General features: G+C 38.9%; 3 pseudogenes; 2 read left to right on the forward strand and 1 right to left on the reverse strand.

Moving 5' to 3' along the window:
- Positions 1–7,146: 7,146 nt before the first annotated feature.
- LOC138012398 (P2X purinoceptor 7-like) lies at positions 7,147–8,347 on the forward strand (annotated as a pseudogene).
- A 218-nt stretch (positions 8,348–8,565) lies between these two features.
- On the reverse strand, positions 8,566–11,136 carry LOC137968741 (uncharacterized; annotated as a pseudogene).
- A 2,801-nt stretch (positions 11,137–13,937) lies between these two features.
- LOC137968742 (uncharacterized) lies at positions 13,938–17,766 on the forward strand (annotated as a pseudogene).
- Positions 17,767–19,658: the final 1,892 nt, after the last annotated feature.

Raw genomic sequence — 19,658 nt, forward strand, 5'->3', positions numbered from 1 at the left:
ACATTAGTTGGTCAGGGAAAACCATAAAAATCCTATTTGCGAGCAAATATTTCATTTTCTTTGCTTTCTCGCATAGAAAAATTCATTGCCTTACTAATGACTTCCACAGTAAATTTTATGCTAAAAACCAATATCGCATGAATCAGGAAGCGATGAGTGCGACATTGGTTTTTCCAGTGAAGTTTACTTTGCAATTCACCAGTTTAGCAATAATTTTTGCTTGAACCGAATAACTTTTAAAAGAAAACAAGCATTAAGCACAACCTCAGCGAGAGAATTGAAAAGGAAAAAAAGCCATTTCAGAGTCAACTGTCAATAGCCAGGGAATAGGACTCATGCTAAAATCAGAAGCCATAAAAACTACTTTGTCAGTTCAACGTCAAAGAAAAGTTTTACTAATGTACTTTATTCTACTTTATCTCTGAAAACGAGATCATTCACATTTTGATGTATTTCATTGAAACACGCCAGGTTGGCCTTGTACAAGAATCGGCAAACTACGGCAATGCAACCAAGAAAGGACGAACTTCAAACACGATCTGCGCCAACACTTAAATAACATTTGGGTGCTTTAAACAAACTTCTGAAAAAACAAGCTACTGAGATTTCCCCCTTATTTTAGGAGAACTCATTGCGAATACATGTTTATAACATAACGGCAAAATTTTCTTGTCAGTGTCGAGGCACAACAAAAACCAGTTGGGCAAATGGATTAAAAAAGCACTTGTTTGCTTGCATTTTAGAGGGAAACAAACAAACAAATCAACTTTTTCTTTATGTCCAAACAAGTACAGATAATTGTTATTTAATTCCAGTTGACAATAAAAATTCGATTTTCATTCCTGAAAAAAGGAAGAACCGATTAAACCACCTTTTAAAAATATGCATCCACTTTAAATAACGCATCCATAAAAATAACAAACGGTTTAGTGCCCAAGGAAAGAATTTGTGTGCTAAGTATGAGCTATTGCTAGTATTCTGTTTTGTCGTTGTCGTTCTCTTTCGCTCAGTCCTTTCGTTTCTGTTCTAGACATAGGTCCTCCAGGCATCATGTAACCTTTGTTGTTATTGTAAAAAAAAAGAAAAGAAAAAAGAAAATTTGACGGTTTCTAATTTAAATTTTACTTTATGCACACTCACACCTCTTCACAGGAATATTTAATTAAGCTTCCCATTGCTGATAGTGTTTTTCTTTTGTTATTCAAACTATTGTTTTTCGTTTCAATTTAAGTTTAAATAGGTGATTCTGTTTACCTTTTTTATGTGTAACCTTCGGTGAGTGAAGAGAAGTTTAGAGAAAAAAGCGGCTCTAAGCAAATTAAAAATAAACACTCAGCTTTAAGTTTACATCCCGCCAATGCTTGACTTGAATAACTGCGTAGCCACCAGTGTGGACCACAGATATCATGATATGTCAAACTGGATAGAAACCAGCGAAAAATGCAGAAAGAAAACGAAAACAAGGACCTGGTAAGCGGTCAACTTAAAAAAAACAGCTGACCTTGGTGAGCTTAAGCTTGAGCCTGCGATATGGTCATGTAATACTGGTTAGCAGATGCCTTGTTCTGACAGGTGTCAATTAGTCAAAAGATGGATGCTGTAAACTAGCATGATGCTGGTCACATTGGCATACATGGAGGGGTGGACGGACAGATGGCGCATGAAAAACGAGAAGAGATGGAGTAGCAAATATCAGAGGAGAGACAGAATATTGAAGCTTGGAAAGCCCACCTTCTTCGATCTATAAACTGGGATGCGGCAAGGCACGAACTTCTTGAAAATCTGGTTGCAAAGTCCACTTTTCTTACTATGGATTGGGAAATGAAGTTTTTGCCAAGCAAATCCCGAGAAAGTCAAAGCGGCTGCTTTGGGGAGCGTGGAATTCCTTGGCATATCATTGTAGCTATGAGAAACAATTCCAGGAGTGAAACTGAAATGTTAACCTTCGTGCATTCTTTTGATAGCTGGACTCAGGATAGTTCAGCTGTTCTTGCCATTATTGACGACGTTTTCACTCAACTTAAGGAAATCATGCCAGAAAAAAACTCTGTTTACCACAGGCAAGATAACCTCGGGTGCTATCACTGTGCACCAACATTACTATCGCTCGACTGAGTGGCAACCACACATAGAATCAATCTGAAGCACGTTTTCAGAGCCCCAAAGCAGAAAAGCCTCATGTGACCTTAAGGCCGCCACAATTAAAAGTCACATGGGTATATACGTCAATGCTGGCCATCACATTGAGACAGCCTCGTAAATAATGACAGCTATCCAGCCATCTGGGGGAATGGCTGGAGTCAGGGTAACAGTGAGTGGTCCACAACCTACTTGAAAGTCAGCACCAGTGAAGTGGGAAGGAGTATTCAGTTTCATTGACAGCATTGACGGTATGCAAGTGTGGAGAGCATATGGAATTGGTTGAGGTAAACTTTTACCTAAGAGCAATTTTCGCCAAACAAGCAGTAGCCCTCTGCCTCATTTAGACAAGCTGGCAGATAATGTGAATAATGTGTCAAAGCCAGGCAAGGCCCAAAGCAAACAACAGAATTGGCTACAGTGATGAAGAAAACAGTGAGAAAAGGGGCGGGCTGTTTCATTGTCCAGAGGAGGGTTGTGTCAAGTCCTTCCAGCAATATTCTTCATTAGTATTCCCTACAGCACGAAACCCTGTACCACAAGGCGATGATAATGCATGCCGCCAAGCTAGAGCAGGGTGCTGGTGTCGTTCCAGAAACTGTTGATGAAGATGTGATCATATCATTAGAGGATGAAGGTCTGCCACTATGGATGGGATGGGCTCTGAAGTCAGCAACAGTGACAACAAAGAACCTATCTTACCGAAATGTTCCAAGAAGGACAATGTACCGAGCAAAAGGCTGATCCTGCTGGCATTTCAAAGGCAATGCAAAGAGCCAAGCAGAGTGATGGCTCCAGTATCTTTGAAAAGGACGACTTCCTCACACCTCTACAAATAGCAGGATTTTTTTCTCCCTTGACAGCGAGAAAAATTTACACAATGGCAGTAAAGATGTCAAGAGACATGAGGTAAACAAAGAGAAGGACATCCAAGAGTTGACTGAAAAAGTGATGAAGACTTTTGCCCTTCAGCATCCAATCACGTTTGAGAAATATAACATCAGTGAAATTGTGTACCAGTCCAAGCTGTCAAAGTTTTCTGTACCTATGCTGCAAGAGATTTGTACCGCACTTGAGCTAGACGTATCTTCAATAACCAACAAGCGCAAGAAGCCCTATATAGATATTTTGCACGGATTAGTTGACAAATGTACTTGTAAAACCATAACTAAATGTCTATTGTAAACCAGGCTTGACCTTTTAAAATCTACTGTATTAAATATACAATATCAGTAATTGGAAGTGTAACACTATAAGCGATTTGTATTTTAGAACAGTGACATCATAGCCTTTAAATGCTAAGTCCTTTATGTGAGGTATGTTGCTCTGTACTTGCATCTGCTCTGTTGGCTAGTGCAATGATTACTTTGGCAGTGATACGAAGAAATACCTTCATTAGGGAAAGATAAATGTTACTACGACCAAGTGCCACCTGGGCTGTGGTCTTCCTGAGTACTTCCCTTACAAGGGTGTAGCCTCTGGAGAAGAAGTCACATATACAAAGGGTTATGTTACTAAAACTCTCTGCCTGGCAGTAAAGGAAATAAAATTGAATACGCTTTTAAACAATACTCAATTTCGGCATAGTACCAGACCGATCAGTTCACAGAAGGTGGAAATGGTTTATGCGTGAAGTGTAACAAGGGCAAAAATTTGTGTGACAGATGAAAAGCAACTAAAAGAGATCCGTGATTCGTGAATTTTGTTAAATTTTCTGTGTGAAACGCAAACAAAACCCCGCTATCTCCCCTTGAAAGTTACTTTGCCACAGTTGTTGATTTCAGTTCACCTCGTTTTGAAGTAATTTGCGTTCTTCTGCCAAACGATTAACAGATGTTAATCTGTTAATCAAGAACTATTTTCAGTTGTGTTATACTAAATATAATTTAAGAGGTAGGGGCATGAATCTGGAACAATCTGGCTACAATAACAAATTCTTTCATAACTCGTTTACCTATATAGTTAGTCGCCTATGGAATAAACTGCCTGCACATATTAAAACCTCAAGTAAGTTTAGTGACTTCACTCGTAACCTGAAGGCTTTTGACTTCATTGACATTCATTGATCGCATCCCCATTTTAAACGAGCTGGGAACAGAGAAACCTCGAATCAGAAAACCCTGAAATATGCTGTGTAAACTACTCATGATCAGGAGGCGGTGCTGTACTATTCTGCCAAGTTATATTGCTTTTATGTGAACGATCGAACAATTTTAGGACTGCAGCCCTCTTTTATGATACAGCAACATGAAAGTAAGATGTTATGTTAAATAAATTGTAGATTGTACTCTCCACTCATCAGCCACGTCGTCTGGATCAACACTTACTTTCAGTTCTTTGCATAGTATTCTAATTGCCTTTGGGGCCCAATTTTCTGAACGGGCATCAGGTTTCAGAACAATGCTACTTCTCAGAATAAGGTTGTGAAGTGGTAGTTTGTTCACCAGATGCTTCGTGGCAGCAATAAGAAATGTTTTGGCTCCAATTACAGACTTCTTTTGCTTTTCTTTTGAAAGCTATTTAATTTTTTGGCGGGGTTGTCCTCCTTTTTCCACGACCTCTAAGCGATTCTTTGAGAGTTTCCTGGCAGCTTTATTTGCCACAAGGTCTTTCTGTTCAAGCTACCCATAAGGACTGTCAGGAAAGTGCAAAGTTGATCCTAAAGTAAGTGAACAAGGGGTTCTTCAGTCTAGAAAAACTTTAGAAAGGGGTTGAAAATGTCTGCAACAGAGACTAAAAAGTGTATTTGGGCCACCAAATCTTTTGATTCAAGCTGGCGTCTTATTATGATGTACCGTGCATTGCTAGTAATGTAAAAATAGTTCTTACATGGACTGAACAACTGCACGCTCCCAGTCTCATTCAATTGTCCAGAAAGAACATCACTGAACCACAGGTGACAGGATAAAAAGCCTGTACACTCAATACAAACCTTGTGTCAACTGTGACTTGCTTTTTTTATCTTTCACCATTATGTTTTATTTTCCTTAAACTGTATTTGTAGGAAATGTAGGAGTTTTATACGATCCTATAAAATAGGAAAAATAAGATTTATAGCAAGGCTGGGATGCATGACCTTGTGTAGGAATAATTATCTCTTTAAAAACTAAGTGGGCGAAAATTCTGTCAAGCTGAAAATTGCACGTATAACATTGAAGAAAGTGAAGATGCATCATCCTGTAATATTCCTGTCCATGACCATCAATTTCACCGACAGAGCAGGGCATCAAATACCTAGTAGCTATGAGACATATCACAATACTAACTACCATTCAGCAATGCAGTACACAAGCACCTACAATTATTGATGCCAATTAAATTTTAAAAATGTCTAAAGAAAAAATCGTTTTCGAGGATTTGTAATATCTAAAAGGAAACCACCTACCTGCTCGAGTAAGTAATACCTTTGAATCACTGTCCACTGCAATGTCGTCGCTGATTTTGCAATACACGAGGTGATTGTAGACATTTTTGCTACACTCAGCGATTGCAACACATTCTGCATTCGCTGGGCTAAATGAACGGGGCTGCAGGGTCCACCAACGAGGAGTGAATAGCTGCAAGATGCCATTCAATGAAATTTTAACTAGCGACTCGATATCAATGCATGAAAGGTTTTTTTTTTCGCATCAAAAGTTAGATTGTTGAGAACTAGTATTTCTAGCACGTACTTTGGGCTTACACCTCAAAACACTAACGCCCAAAAAGGATTATATCTATTGACCTTCGACTAGGTCATGCGTCACGCAATCTTGTTCTTACATCATATCCTGGTTCTGTGCCGGAATGTTACTTTCTGAATTTGTCTGCGGCCAGGTACCGACAAATTTCGAGCAAACAAGAGTATTACATGTCCAGCAAGCTACATACATTACAGTACCAAACACAACGAGTTAGTGGAAGATTATTTTGATCAGACAGATAATGGATAATTTTTAGAAACATGGTAAGGTTCATGTTGTGTTGCGGTTTCGATCGAGTCTGGACTGAAACAAGGGCGGTGTGTGTTGATCGAAGTTGAAAAGCATCAACACTATATAAAATTATTCTGCAAGATGCTTAAGTAACTTTGCGAAGGTTCTCTCCAATATTTCTGTCCATGACAACGGTTACAATTTGCTTTGCGTAGCCAGCTGGCGGTTTGTGTCATAAATTGAGTCGGAGATTCTTGTCAAACTACTTTTCACATTTTGATCTCTCGGCGGGGTAACACACATTTTAACACAGTAATTTACAAAGGTTATTCTTTAAAGCTGTTGTTATTTAACGTCCAAACTCGACGTACCAATTGGGTTTCTGTAGTGTGGAAGTTGGGTGAAATTTACGATTTTCTGAAATGCCTGAAACTGGTTTTCTTCTAAAGGCCAAAACACTCTCATTTCAACAGCTTATCCAAATTTTATTACTGAGTTATAAAGAGCTAAAGTTTGTTTTTATTGTGTTTCATAAAAAGACGACGCTGCGTCTTACGGTACGAGCAAGTTAAAAATGTGTTATTTTCCACCAATTTTACCATTTGAAGGAGGCCAACATGCTGTGTTTTCACACTTTCCGCAATTTCGCAAAATTTAAAAAGCTGTTGAAAATACTTCACTATAGAGGTTACTTGGGCAAAATATGAAGGAATTCGAAATTTCACGACTGACACCCAATTCTCCATAATTTCAGACATCGGCTCTTAATAACTGACTCAATGCTTTCCATTTTGAAATGATGATACTGCACATTCTCATTGAATTCTTTAAAGGAGAACAATGTCATATGAAAGACTACGTAGTAAAAAACAGGATTCGCTACATTATTTGTACCAATTGCTTTTTACTTAAGAGAAGTACGAGATTGAAGTTGCCATTTTCACCTGTTTTAGCCGCTGGAACGGTGGGCGTCAATTACGGGTCAGCAGTTTCTAATACAGAGTTGTGACGTATGATATGGGGACGATCAGGGACGGTAATAAACATACCAAGCTTGTAATTTTGTGGCGTTTATCGAGGTATTTATTTCATCATGAGCAGAGTGGAGCTTTTTCAGTTTGAGCTGACATATCCCCCAGGGAAAGAACCCATTCAATCGGAGGATGATGAAGGTGAGGATTCCCCAGAAGCGTGCACATCAAGCATGAAAACAGGGAACACTGAATGGTGCATTTGTGGTGAGTGCATGTCGATGCCGACAGCCGACGAATGCTATTGCTGGCAAGAGCTCGAGGAGTTAAATCAGAAGTTTGATGACTCAGGTTTGTGTTCGGTACTTTTATGCAAATTGGCTATTCGTACGGGACCCGTACACCGACCTCTATTTGTTATTCATACGGAAGTCGGATTATTACAGGGTCAATAACACTCGGGAAGTCTTACCTCGTCTTTAATTGATCTTTTGTATATAGTTCAGGTATCAAACAACGACATTGATGCTTGTTTAATTTCATGAAATACCTCCTTGGTTTGATGTCACCGGCCATATGACCTTCCTTTTTTTTCTCGTATTTTAAGTCTAAGTACCAGTTTTAAATAGCATTGATAATCAGTATTTAAGTCTCAGCACCCATTTTACAACGGCTAGCTTTCAATAACGGCGTGGCTGTTTCCTTCATAATCGTTCAAAGAAGACTCCCGCATGAATAGCAAATATAGGTCGGTGTACGGGTCACGTAAGAATAGCCAATTGGCCTATTTTTTAATTGAGTGAGGCAGCCATTTATGAACTCTTGCTCGCGAGTGCCTTGCGTGTTTAGAGGCTATGACTTTCACGATCAATCAATAAGGCAGGCCCACATGTTAGAGAGCTTATTCAATATTATACTGTTGTTCTACCAATAGGTGTCACATGCATTACAAGTCACAACAAATTTAGGATCGTGTGCCTTGACACAGACGTATTGCAGACCGCACTTGTTGCCATTCACCATGCTCGCCTTAATCCAATTCCAGACCCTATAGGAAACAAGTAAGTGCCTTGTTAACTCTGAGAATTATTAATTAAAATGTTTTCATTGTTAAATAAATTAAACGTGCGCTTTTTGTGATTATTTTATTTTACAACATGGCGCTTAGCAGCATAAGGGCAGTTTACCTGGTGGGTTTATGGTGTGCTTGGCAAAAGGAGACGAAGGGTCATTCCAGCATGTGTCGTCAAAACAATAAGGAAAGAATTCCCTGAAGAAAGCGATGCATACACAGGATTTAGAGAAGCAGATCTGGAATTATGACTTGCTCTGAACATTGAAAAATATTTATTCCTTTGTCGTTATTAATTAATTATTATATATATATCTATCATTGTTTCACAAGATAATTCATACATCACATGAACTATTGTCCTCGCAATCATACCTGTCATTTGCAAAATTATTGTCTTCAACACGAAATAATTAATTGATCGTGATACGTCTTAAAACTTTGTTAAAATACAAGTTATGTGGTTCAGTTATATTTTCATTTTCTCTCTTTTGCTTTTACCATATGAAATGGTTTTGAGGTATTTTTTCTTGTTAGACACTTTCAACAATACACCAAACAAAAAACGATTTCTAATGTACATTAACAACCACTCCTGTATGTTTGAGTAATTTAAGTATTTCCAAATCTTGATGTATGCTTGGGTAATGATTTCGTCTTTAGCAGGCCTAGGTTTGCTAGCGATATTTCGGGCGATGTGTGGGCTGCAGGCAGTGCACTCCTCTCATAGGGTTTCTGATTTTTTCTGGCAATAATAGCATATAACATTGGTCTGAGGTGATCTCTGTTTGTCTTTGCTAAAATTGGTTTTGCCACCCACTCCTTGGTATGTTTTGGAAAGACCACCTTGTACTGGAGTTCTCCTTGGTTGGCACCTTTTGATGCAGGGGCATGTTGTCTTCCTGTGTTGGCGTTGTGGTCTAGGGCAGACAGTTGGGTACGTGCGACCATACCCTCATAGGAGAAGTGCTGACGTTTGGGAACATACTTCGTTTGGACACTGTGGTACACTTCCAAACTTCCAGTATGACAGCACAAGGTCAAATGCTGGATGTCTTTCACAAGGGTTTTATCAAAAACAACCTCCTTGAGTGCTTCGTGAGCTGGGAAGCCAGGCCGCAGCAACATTGCAAGGGATAGGTGGGTGAGCACATTGGTGATACAAGTCTGCAGAATTCCAGGAGTGGATGTTAGCAGTGTGATGGACTATGGATAACCACTTCTCCCGCAACAAGTCATTGTCTCCCTCACATGGTTTTGCACACCACCAAAGATGATTTGATATTGACTTAATCCATACAGACAGGTCACTACAGTCCTTCTTTTTGGCTTTCTCCATAAGTTTTTTAGTTATACTTTTGGACAAGTGCCAAACATCAAATTGGTGATCAACCTCAGAGTAATTTCTCTTTAGGGTCAGCTCTGATACCAACATGGCGATCAGTGGCGATAACCTTGATGTTGCCCCCCTTTCTTTTTATATTATCCATGCAGCGTTTAAATCCCTCCCTTTCCATTGCATTGCTGTTGTTCACTGCAGTTACTTGAACGATCTGAAAATCAACTATCTTGTCAGTTTGCTGATCAATCATTGTATATGTGCCATATTTTGCATTATGACCAGGACTGTCACAGCGCCTGTCCCCTGAAAGCCACAAATCTTGGCCTGCTAGTCCAGAAAATACGGAATTTTGCTCCCTCTTCCAAAATTCATTAATTACAGGAAATAAGTATTTGTTTTGAATAGTATAAAAGGTATTCTCACTAAGAAACTTCAAATTGAGGATGTCTGCCAGAGAAGCTACTCTAGTGTAAGTAGAACCACTAAGTAAAATCGAGGATGACAGCAGTAAGTTTCCAGCTGCCATTCGTTCAAGCATGGGCTGGTTTTGCCAGGAAAAGGTATGATTATTAATGCATACGAGTGTCACAAATAATTGAGTTCCTTCTGTAGACTGGTCTGTCTTAATAACTGGGGCACTGCACTCTGGGCATCACTTGAAAAGCTGCTTAAAGACAATAAACTTAGTATCATCCAGTGGGTGTAAAACGTTTGGTTTTTCATCTTCATCTTCTGATAAGATGGAGTCATCTGACACATCACCAGATGTTGATGGGAGGTAAGTACCATCCTTTTGTGGAGACACTTCAGGAGAGAGAGTGCCAACAGCTTCTTCAGGAATGTCACTTTCCTCAAATTGAGTGCCTGTGTGAGAACTACAAACCAGTGGGGTCTGGGTGTGAGCTGATTTCATCATTAATTGGGCACCCCGTGTATTAACCTTGTATGGCAAATTGACTTGAATTGATTGTGATTCCACTTGCATGGTGTCTGGCTGAAAATTCAAGAACTGATCTTGTGGTGAAGAGGTACTTGCTTGTTCACTCAGTTTGCTAGAATCTAGGGGCTGATGAGAAGTACTTGCTTCTTCATTAATTTGAGCAGTTGATTTGGTGACAGATGCAATGTACTGCAAACCAGAACAATATATTGCTAGACATATATTTAAAAGTTGTAGTGTTCAGAATAATAATACCTTAATTTTAGCTTATTAACAGCGATGTTGTGTGTGTATATTATATTTATACATGAGAATTGCTACGTCTGTAAAGTCACTTTTGAATGCGAGTATGCATGTATGTATCAATACTACAGGGATAAACTCTTGGGACGTAAAATGGTCTTGATAGTTTGTATGATAATAGAAAAGCTTGTTTTGGTTTTTGAAAGCACGTTTTCTATTACATTTTAAACTCTCACCTGTTGTCTTGCTTTTTCAAGAGCACGGTTCTCGGATCGGGTCGATGAGAGAATATCGATGGAACAGCACCGGCTTTCAGAGATGCTTGCTTTTTCGAACCAAGGAGTTCTGCCTGGAGGTCACACTCGTAGCAGTCAGATTTGAAATGATGAGGTCAGCGCGATGATCTTCGCGAGCCACTCTTCTCTCAGAGATGGGTCTTTTGGAAAGCAATGATAGGATATACCAGTTGTCTTTCTTCAGTCGTTGTTGCAATCGAACGCCACACAGTAAACCATTTTATCAAGAAACACTTGAAGTATTGAACTGTATCTTTCCAGAGAGTATTGATATTGCACGACTAAAGGATTTGAATTCTGCATTTATACAAGGTTCGTAGGAAAAGACCACAATGTTTTCTACAAATAAAGTCATAAGCCAAATTCCATGGCAGATTTTCAATTTTATTGCCAATTATGGCTACTTACAACACTAATCGTCCTTCTGAATCTTGCCAAAAATGACATCCGACTAGCCCACAAGAATAAGTTTACACCCATTCCATCACAGAAAACATCACCTTAACAGTAGATGCACTGTGCGACCATGATCGCTTGCCGAAGTTTACACATGATGTCCGTCAAAAAGTGTCTACAACTAAAGTATCAAAACTGCTTACATTGACAGGCGATTGGTGACTCACGTTGCGCTTTTACCACAGTTTTAGAGAAGGTAGAGATGTCTGTGACCATTTAAGAGAACTTAACAAGCTAGCACTCTGGGTAACAGAAACAACTTGCTTGTATTGTCCTTCAATTTTCCAAAACTCTAGCTAACCCGTGCTCAGAAAGACGCACAGTGCCAACTCATACTGGGTCCTCACAATACACAGCACTTCACTTCTTCCCCATATCATACGTCACAAAGTTATAAAAGAACCGCTGGCACAGGAGTTCTGTGCCTCCGTACCATAGTCGAATTTTGAGAAAGCTTGATATTATGCATGCTACATTTTGTTTGACAAGGAAAAAAGTATAAGAAATTGTTTAATAATGCATAGTGGCTTCAGTTCTCCTTTAAGATTGAGAATCAGTATGTAAGTACCATCCCTTTTGCATCGAATTAATATAGGGGAGATAAATCAAGGACTCCCTTCGCATAGAGCCTAGAAATTTCAGCATTGATGATATTATCTTCCCCGCTTTTAAACGTTTGTATTTTCACAGTATTACGGTAACATGAAGCCCCTAGTCCAAATTCAATGTGGAAACGCTGCACTGTGTCAAGGCTAAAGGGGTCAGAGATCAACTTCTTCCAGTTGTGCACAAACTCTTTCAATTTACCTGCTTTGAATTGAGCAGTGCTTATGAGGGGAAAACATATCAAGGGTGAGTGTCTCACCTCATCTGTGGTTTGCATATCTGCTGGAGGTGCAATTAAGTCTTTGGCTCCTTGTTCTTCCCTCCCCCTTTTTGTGGCTTCTGATTTGGGTTTCTGTAGAGAGAGGGGCGCTTTCCTAAAAAAGAACAGAATACAGAATACAGAACTTTATTTTACGTGGCACTCCACTTAGCTGAAAGCTACTTTACAGGAATCCCACAAATAAACAGATAAATTACAAAACAAAAGGAAAGATAAAATTTAGCTAACAATCTAAGAATTTAAATCATTTATTGGTACATGAATAATTACAAATTAAAAATTACAATTTTAAAAACTATGCAACTGCAATAATAACAATTTTAGAAAACTATGTGACGAATACTTCTTAAGAATTCCCTTGTTCCGGCCATTGCGCGAATCGAATTGGGCAGCCCATTCCATGCCTTTCTGCGAAGTACCGAAAAGACCTGAGACCATTCTTGGTGCTTCTTACTTTGGGTAATGAGAGCATGTTCGTTCCCCTTAAGTTATATTTTGTATCCTTTACCTTAAGTATGTTCGCAATGGGGGTCAGTGCCTTCTCCTGGAAGCAACCATTTATCGTGATTAACATGTCCTGGATACGACGTCCCTCTAGTGTGCTATGCAAACCAATCCAATTTAGCAATCTATCGTAAGAGCCTTTCTTATCCTTATATACAAATCTAAGCGCACGTTCATTTACTCTCTCTAGTTTCTTGGTGTTCCTGGCTCCACAATGGTGCCATATCTGGCTGCAATAATCAAAATGCGGTGAGATAAAAGCATGATATAGTGCTTTCTTGGTTTTACAAGGCACAACATTCTTAAGCCTATTTAAGGCGTTTACTTGTCCTCCTGCCTTTCGGCAGATAGATGCAATACGAGAGTCGAATTTCAACTTATTATCTAGTGTTACGCCTAGTAGCTGTATCTCGGTGGAAACAGGTATGAATTTTTCTTTGCATTTTATATCGAAATCGTGAGCCGTGTTTCCCAGCACCAGAGCTTGATATTTATCCGGATTTGCTATCATGCCATTTTGTTGAAACCACTGTATGGTGTTAGTCAGGTCTAGGTTTATACCGTCTTCCACGGCTTGGGGATCCTGATGCCATAGATGGAGTTTAGTGTCATCTGCATAGCTTATCAGCCTACAATCTCTAATAGCAACTGTAAGATCATTCATGAAAACATTAAACAATAGTGGTCCAAGTAAGGACCCCTGTGGCACTCCTCCTGACACACCCATCCAGGTGGAGAAAGTATGGCCCAACTTAACTCGTTGATATCGGCATGATAAGTAACTTTGTAAGATTGCCACTGAATTGTCGCTCACGCCATAAAACTTTAACTTCTCGAGAAGCAGTTCATGTGGAAGGCAGTCAAAAGCCTTGCTAAGATCGATCGCTACTGCTCCGATGACCTTGCGCTTGTCATGTTCCGCTCTCCAGTCTTCCGTTAAAGTTAAAAGTGCCACCGGGTGACCATGAAATTTTGTATATGCAAACATGTAATCAGGAAAAATCGATTCAAAATGCTCCGTCATCTGCATGTGAATGATTTTCTCAAACACCTTGGCAAAAGCAGGTAGAACGGTGACCAGTCTAAAATCTTTTTGTCTAGGACACTTTCCTTTTTGTGATGTGGTGTTATTTGACCATGTTTCCAAGTATCTGGAACCTGTGATTTAGCTATGATGGTATTCACTAGATCACTAAAAGGTTTTGCTATGGAACCGGATGAAGCTTTAACAGCCCGTGGAGGAATAAGATCATGTCCCTGTGCTTTATTAGGTTTTATATTGTCCAGTACTGCTTTCACAACATGATGGTTAGTCAGCCGGTCGCTGACTCGTCAGAGGAATTCTGTTTATATGTGCCTGGTCTCTGAAAGCAGTGTGCTTGTGGACAATCAAATCTTTTGTGATATTTGTAAAATACTCATTAAAGATTTCTGCCACTTGGCTTTGCTCCTTGATGACTCTTTCCTTTTCATTGAGAAAAATAAAGTCATCCGGCACACGCTTTCTGGTATGCATTAACGGCTGCAAAGACTTCCACAACTCCCTTGGGTTTCCCGTGCGCGAACTGCAGAACTGATGAAAGTGATGTATGATGGATTTTCGTCGCAAAGCGACAACACAGTTCCTTCAAGACCTGTAAGCCTCCCAACCGTCCTCAGATCTTGTCTTATTAAATTTGTGTTTAAGAGCATTCCTTTTCCGCATAGCTTTCTTTACCTCAGGAGTTATAAATTTCGATTTACCTGCAGCGTTTCTACACCTCTTAGACTTTATAGGAGCGTGAGCATTCAGAACATTAGTATACATTTTTTCCCATGCACAGCAAATGTCATCAACATCGTCAAAAATGTAGGCAATGTTAAAAGGAATGCACTCCAGATCTTTGTGGCAACTTGTCTTTCAGGTTCAATGCCTTGTCTAGCATTTTTGCCAGAATTGTCACTGACTTGACAACACAAGTCTGGGCAACTTGAGCCCTACAGTCAAAAGACCGGGTCCGTTTTCGGAGGCTTGGCCAAATGAGCTTATCTACTTTAGCTTATCCAACTTCTCCTTAAGTTTCTCCTCATAAGGCTTTTGAGGAAAGCTTATGACCGTCCTTAACTTAAGGAGACTAAAGAACGATCAAACAGACACTTTTAACTTAAATCACGCTTTGTCTGGCAATTCCACCGATTGGGCATCTTTTGTCTCTCAGAGCAAAATACCCAGAGTAAAATTCGTCTTTGATTGAAACCATGAAGGTACAAGAAGGCAATGGGACACAAAACATAGTTAATGTATGCAACTTTAATCGATCTACTGAAAACAAGTTTTTCATTTAACGTTGCATATGAAAGTCACGTTTAACATCAGGTCACAAAATTCGATCCGTAACAGCGGACGTTTCAGACCCCTTAAAAAATCATTCAATTTCGAACATTTTGGTCTCGTTCTTAAGGGAAACTTTAACATACAGAGCACCAGTCAAGCCCTGTTTTGGGTCAATCGTCAAAAAATTAGGGCCGGCCTTTCGGGCTCGAACATTACACATTCAGGTTTGTTTACAAGTAAAATCCAAGTGGTTTCCTGACTATGCAGAAGACTAAGCTCGACTTCTCTTTACGTACGCATGTAACGCAAAAATCCCCGACGTTTTCGAAGTCTTTGTTAAATTTGGCGCGTTTTGATACCAAATTCGTTGGGGTATGCAAAAATTAGCAGTCAGCCTCATGGAAGTGAAGTTTGCATTCATCCTAATTATATCCTGTGCGTCATCGTTCGCATAGTTGAAGCTGCTCCTGGCGATTAGGATGCAAAAAAATGAAGCCTTTCCAGGACGTCCTCATGGCATTACACCAGCGTTCATAAAGGAAATCAACAAGTATGCCACAAATTAATAACTGTATATTTTCGCAAAAATTTGACATATTTGTAAAGGTCTCTACATTGATATTTTTCTCAGCTATCTGATCTACTCTATATCAAAGAATGAGATTCGCAGAAGTAGGAGACAGATCAGCCCTTGTCCGAATTGTAGAACATATTTTGGAGGTGTCTAACTTGACTGAAGTACATGTAAAGAACCGTATAATAGACTGCTTCAACAAACAAATCCAGAAATTGATGAAAGCCGCTAAAACCGCTACCAAACAAGGAAGAAGTTCTTTAAAACGGCTACTTAACACTTGGACAAATGGACCGAAGAAAACATTGTGATTTACAGTTTACTATGACGAGGTTAGGTCCATAGTCTTGCAAAACGAGAACATGGAACTAATCGATAATAAGTGGAAAATAGAAAGAGATGTGCTAGAGGAGACAGCAAAGAGGCTGCATTTACAAAGGCATCTAAAAAGGACAAAATTTATAAGAACAAATTCCAGAGATTAGCCTGTAAGATTATCAAACTTCGTCGTCAAAAAGGTGTGAGAGGTCCCCATAAGGCCAAATCATTTACAGATTACACCCCTCAACACCAGTGCAGAATCAGAAAGCAAGTTGTAGAAGATTGTCAGTCAAATCTTTATTTCGTTGGCCTATATAATTTTATCACCACAAAAATTGAAGTTTTCAACAACGATACTCAAATGTATGAGACTTTAACCTCCTCGATGACGACAATGAGCTAGAGCTAAGTGGTGAGCAAGAAAAAGTGTTTGATCAAGACATAGACAACATAAACCTTATGCTATACATAAAGGATCGTTTCAATATTTCTGATTTGGCTTGGCATGAACTTTCCATGAAGCTGAAAGACATGCCTAATGTTCATTCCTTAAAGAGAAGAGTGGAACATAACGGAGTCTCCAGGAGATGTGGAAGGAGTACAAGTGAAGTTCACGGACAGTGTGAAGTCACAGATTCAACGGTTAGAAAAGGATGGATTCAAAGACACGACAATCAAAGTAAAACTGAGTGGTGATGGCACATGTATTGAAAAAAGACTATGTGTCGTAAACTTTACATATACCATCCTAAATGAGGGGCAACTGGCCATGACTGAATCTGTAAATTACGTTCTACCCATCTTAAAAACAAAAGAAAATTATGATTCAATTAGGATCAGTCTGGAAGATTTGCGAAACGAAATGGACAACTTGAAAGAGGTCACTATCAATGATAAGAAATACACATTTGAATATTTTTTGGGAGGAGATTAGAAATTTCTTGCCACAGTTTGTGGTTGAGGTCCAGCCAACCGGGAGTATGCATGTATCTGGTGTAAGTGCCCGAGGGAGGATAGGTGGGATACCAGCAAAACATGGTCATTTCAGGATCCTGCATCAGGAGCAAGATCTCTGAAAGAGATATCCTTGCATTCGATGAGAAAGCAATTCAATTGCAAAAATACCCCCCCCCCTTTTTCCATTCATCTGATAACTTAATTGAATTATTAATCAGGGAACTGCCGCATCAAGATGCCATTGACAAGAAAGTTACCTTTCCCTGTGGGTTTCCTAGGGAAAAGTTTAAGCATATGGCAGCATATGAAAAACTGCTACGTGACCTGGGCATTTATTAGAGGATAAGTCCAGACACAAAGAAGTTAGAGTATAGGGATCTTAATGGACCAGAAAAACTAATTTTGTTCCAGAACATTAGTATTCCAACTCTCTTGCCTTCCCTAAAAGAGGCTAAATCAATTCAAAACCTGTGGAAAGATTTCATGGATATCATAGCAGATCTTAAATTAGATTACACTGATAAAGATGAAATCCAAGTTTTCAAAACTAAAGTTAAAAACTGGCTCAAGAAATTCACTGAAAATGATATGTATGAGACAAAAGCAGTTACCCCCTACATGCATGCTCTCTACTGCCACGTTCCTGGATTCCTTTCATTATATCATAACTTGAATTTCTTCAACCAACAGGGAATGGAAAAATACAATGATCTTGCATCTAAAGATCTTTTCAGATCAACTAACTACAGAGGTGTGGAGTGCTTACCCCAAATGTTTTTGAAGAAGAATAGGCTACAATTTCTGCAAGGAGTAGGATGTGAAAGAACTAAGTACTAAATACAATATGAGTGGCCGTATTGTATGGGATATACAATGTAGACATTTTATATCCGATACAACACGGTCGCTCTTATTGTATTGTGCTTATGAAATGTCAGCATTTAAGTGTTAATGTACACTAGGTATTTTTGGTGATTCAAGACATTTTAACCATGAAAACTGAAAGAAACATTTATGTAAATGAAGAAAAAGCTGTATCAGAAATACAGATATTGATCAATAAATCATTTCTTTTGTTTTCCCATAATGAATTATTAATGAGTTTTATAAGCAAAATTAACAATACAGTAACCGTAACAGCGAAGAATCAAAACATGCACTGCAAAATGCTCTACTTGTGAGCATATTGTATGCTGTGGACACCTTCAGAAGATTAACAGGAAATGGGTCAAAAGGTGTTTACAGAATCAATAACAGAAGAGCTACCATACATAACAGAGAAATTTTAAATCATTAGTACAGTATGTATCAGAAATAATTTAGCGAATCGTATAAGAATATCTTTTACATTGATGTCATTATTATAATTCTGTAATTTTATAAACAAACGAACAACAGGAAATAAAAATATATAATCTACTTGTTACGAGCAATGTAGTCAGCACTGTTTCCATCACCTCGAACAAATAAAAATATCAAGCATGGTGTCTGTTCAATGGCAGCTTCCAAATATTCCCTCCCATGAACATGAATTCTCTAATGGGATTTCTTGAATGCACCCAAAATTTTACAGTTCCTTCTTCGACAAAAGCAAAGTTGCCGTTCTTATTCGTAATTCGGTCATCCCATCTTGCACCTAACAAGCTGTTCAATTCCTTGTTAAATTCTACTTTAAAAACCTTCCTATTCCATTCCATCGCAATCAATCGCAATCAATCAGCATTTCTATGCGAATGTCCAGATCGTCTCTCATCGTGGAATACAATCTTTTCTTTATCTCTCTAAGTAGGCTATCGTAAAATGAGTTGTATCAGTCTTCAAGGGAATCCTCGCCCGGTTCATAAAACTTAACTAAACGAATTTCCTAATTTCTGTTGAGTCTTCGTTATGAAACTTGACAAGTGCCTTTATTTCATGTTTTTGTCCATATTTTCGGCCTTGATCGTGCACAATACACACCTTTTTTCGAGAAAATAACCAACCAAATCTTTCGATTAAATTGTGCAAGCCCTTGCAAAGTGGAAACAAAAGATTATGCAGGATCATGGTCAATTCAACATCGATTGCAAGAACATTGTATTAGTTCCTCGATTAACTATGCCTTAATTGACGCTTAAAAATCTTTGTTATCGTGAAAGATCTCGCGAAAACAAAGCTATTTCTTTCTATTGGAGCAGTCGCTTTAAGAAAATTTTATCCTTGCCTTGTTGTATATTAGCCTTCGGAGACATTTTATCTCATTCAGCTGGAGGACGTAGTGGGATGTGGCTGCTTCAATCAGATGACTGGTCACATCCTTCTTTTTCAAAATCGTTTTGCATCCAGGTACTTTGCTAAGTGTAGCCCTTTCCCAACAATCGCATAAATAAGGAGTTATCTCGCCTCTAAAAAAAACCATGTTTATATTTTCATAAGAATCTTCAAAACTGCAAAATGAAAATTATTAAAGTTACTTATCAGCAAAGGAAATAGTGGATAGCATTCACCCCTGCTTTGGAGAACAAAGATCACTATACATAATGATAAGGTGATCTCTGCATGGTTGTAACATTTTATTTAGAATGTAAATTGCAGTGTAATTTTTATCCGAATATTTGCGCAAATCTCAACTTGCAATTCACTCAACCGACAGTGCACAGGTTACATGGTCCAGCGCAATGTTCACGCATATATTTGCAGCCTGAAAGTCCTTTCGACACATTGGGCATTTAGACCCCAGGGTTTTCTTT

Source organism: Montipora foliosa, chromosome 8 (assembly GCF_036669935.1).
Source record: "Montipora foliosa isolate CH-2021 chromosome 8, ASM3666993v2, whole genome shotgun sequence".
NCBI classification, from domain to species: Eukaryota; Metazoa; Cnidaria; class Anthozoa; order Scleractinia; family Acroporidae; genus Montipora; species Montipora foliosa.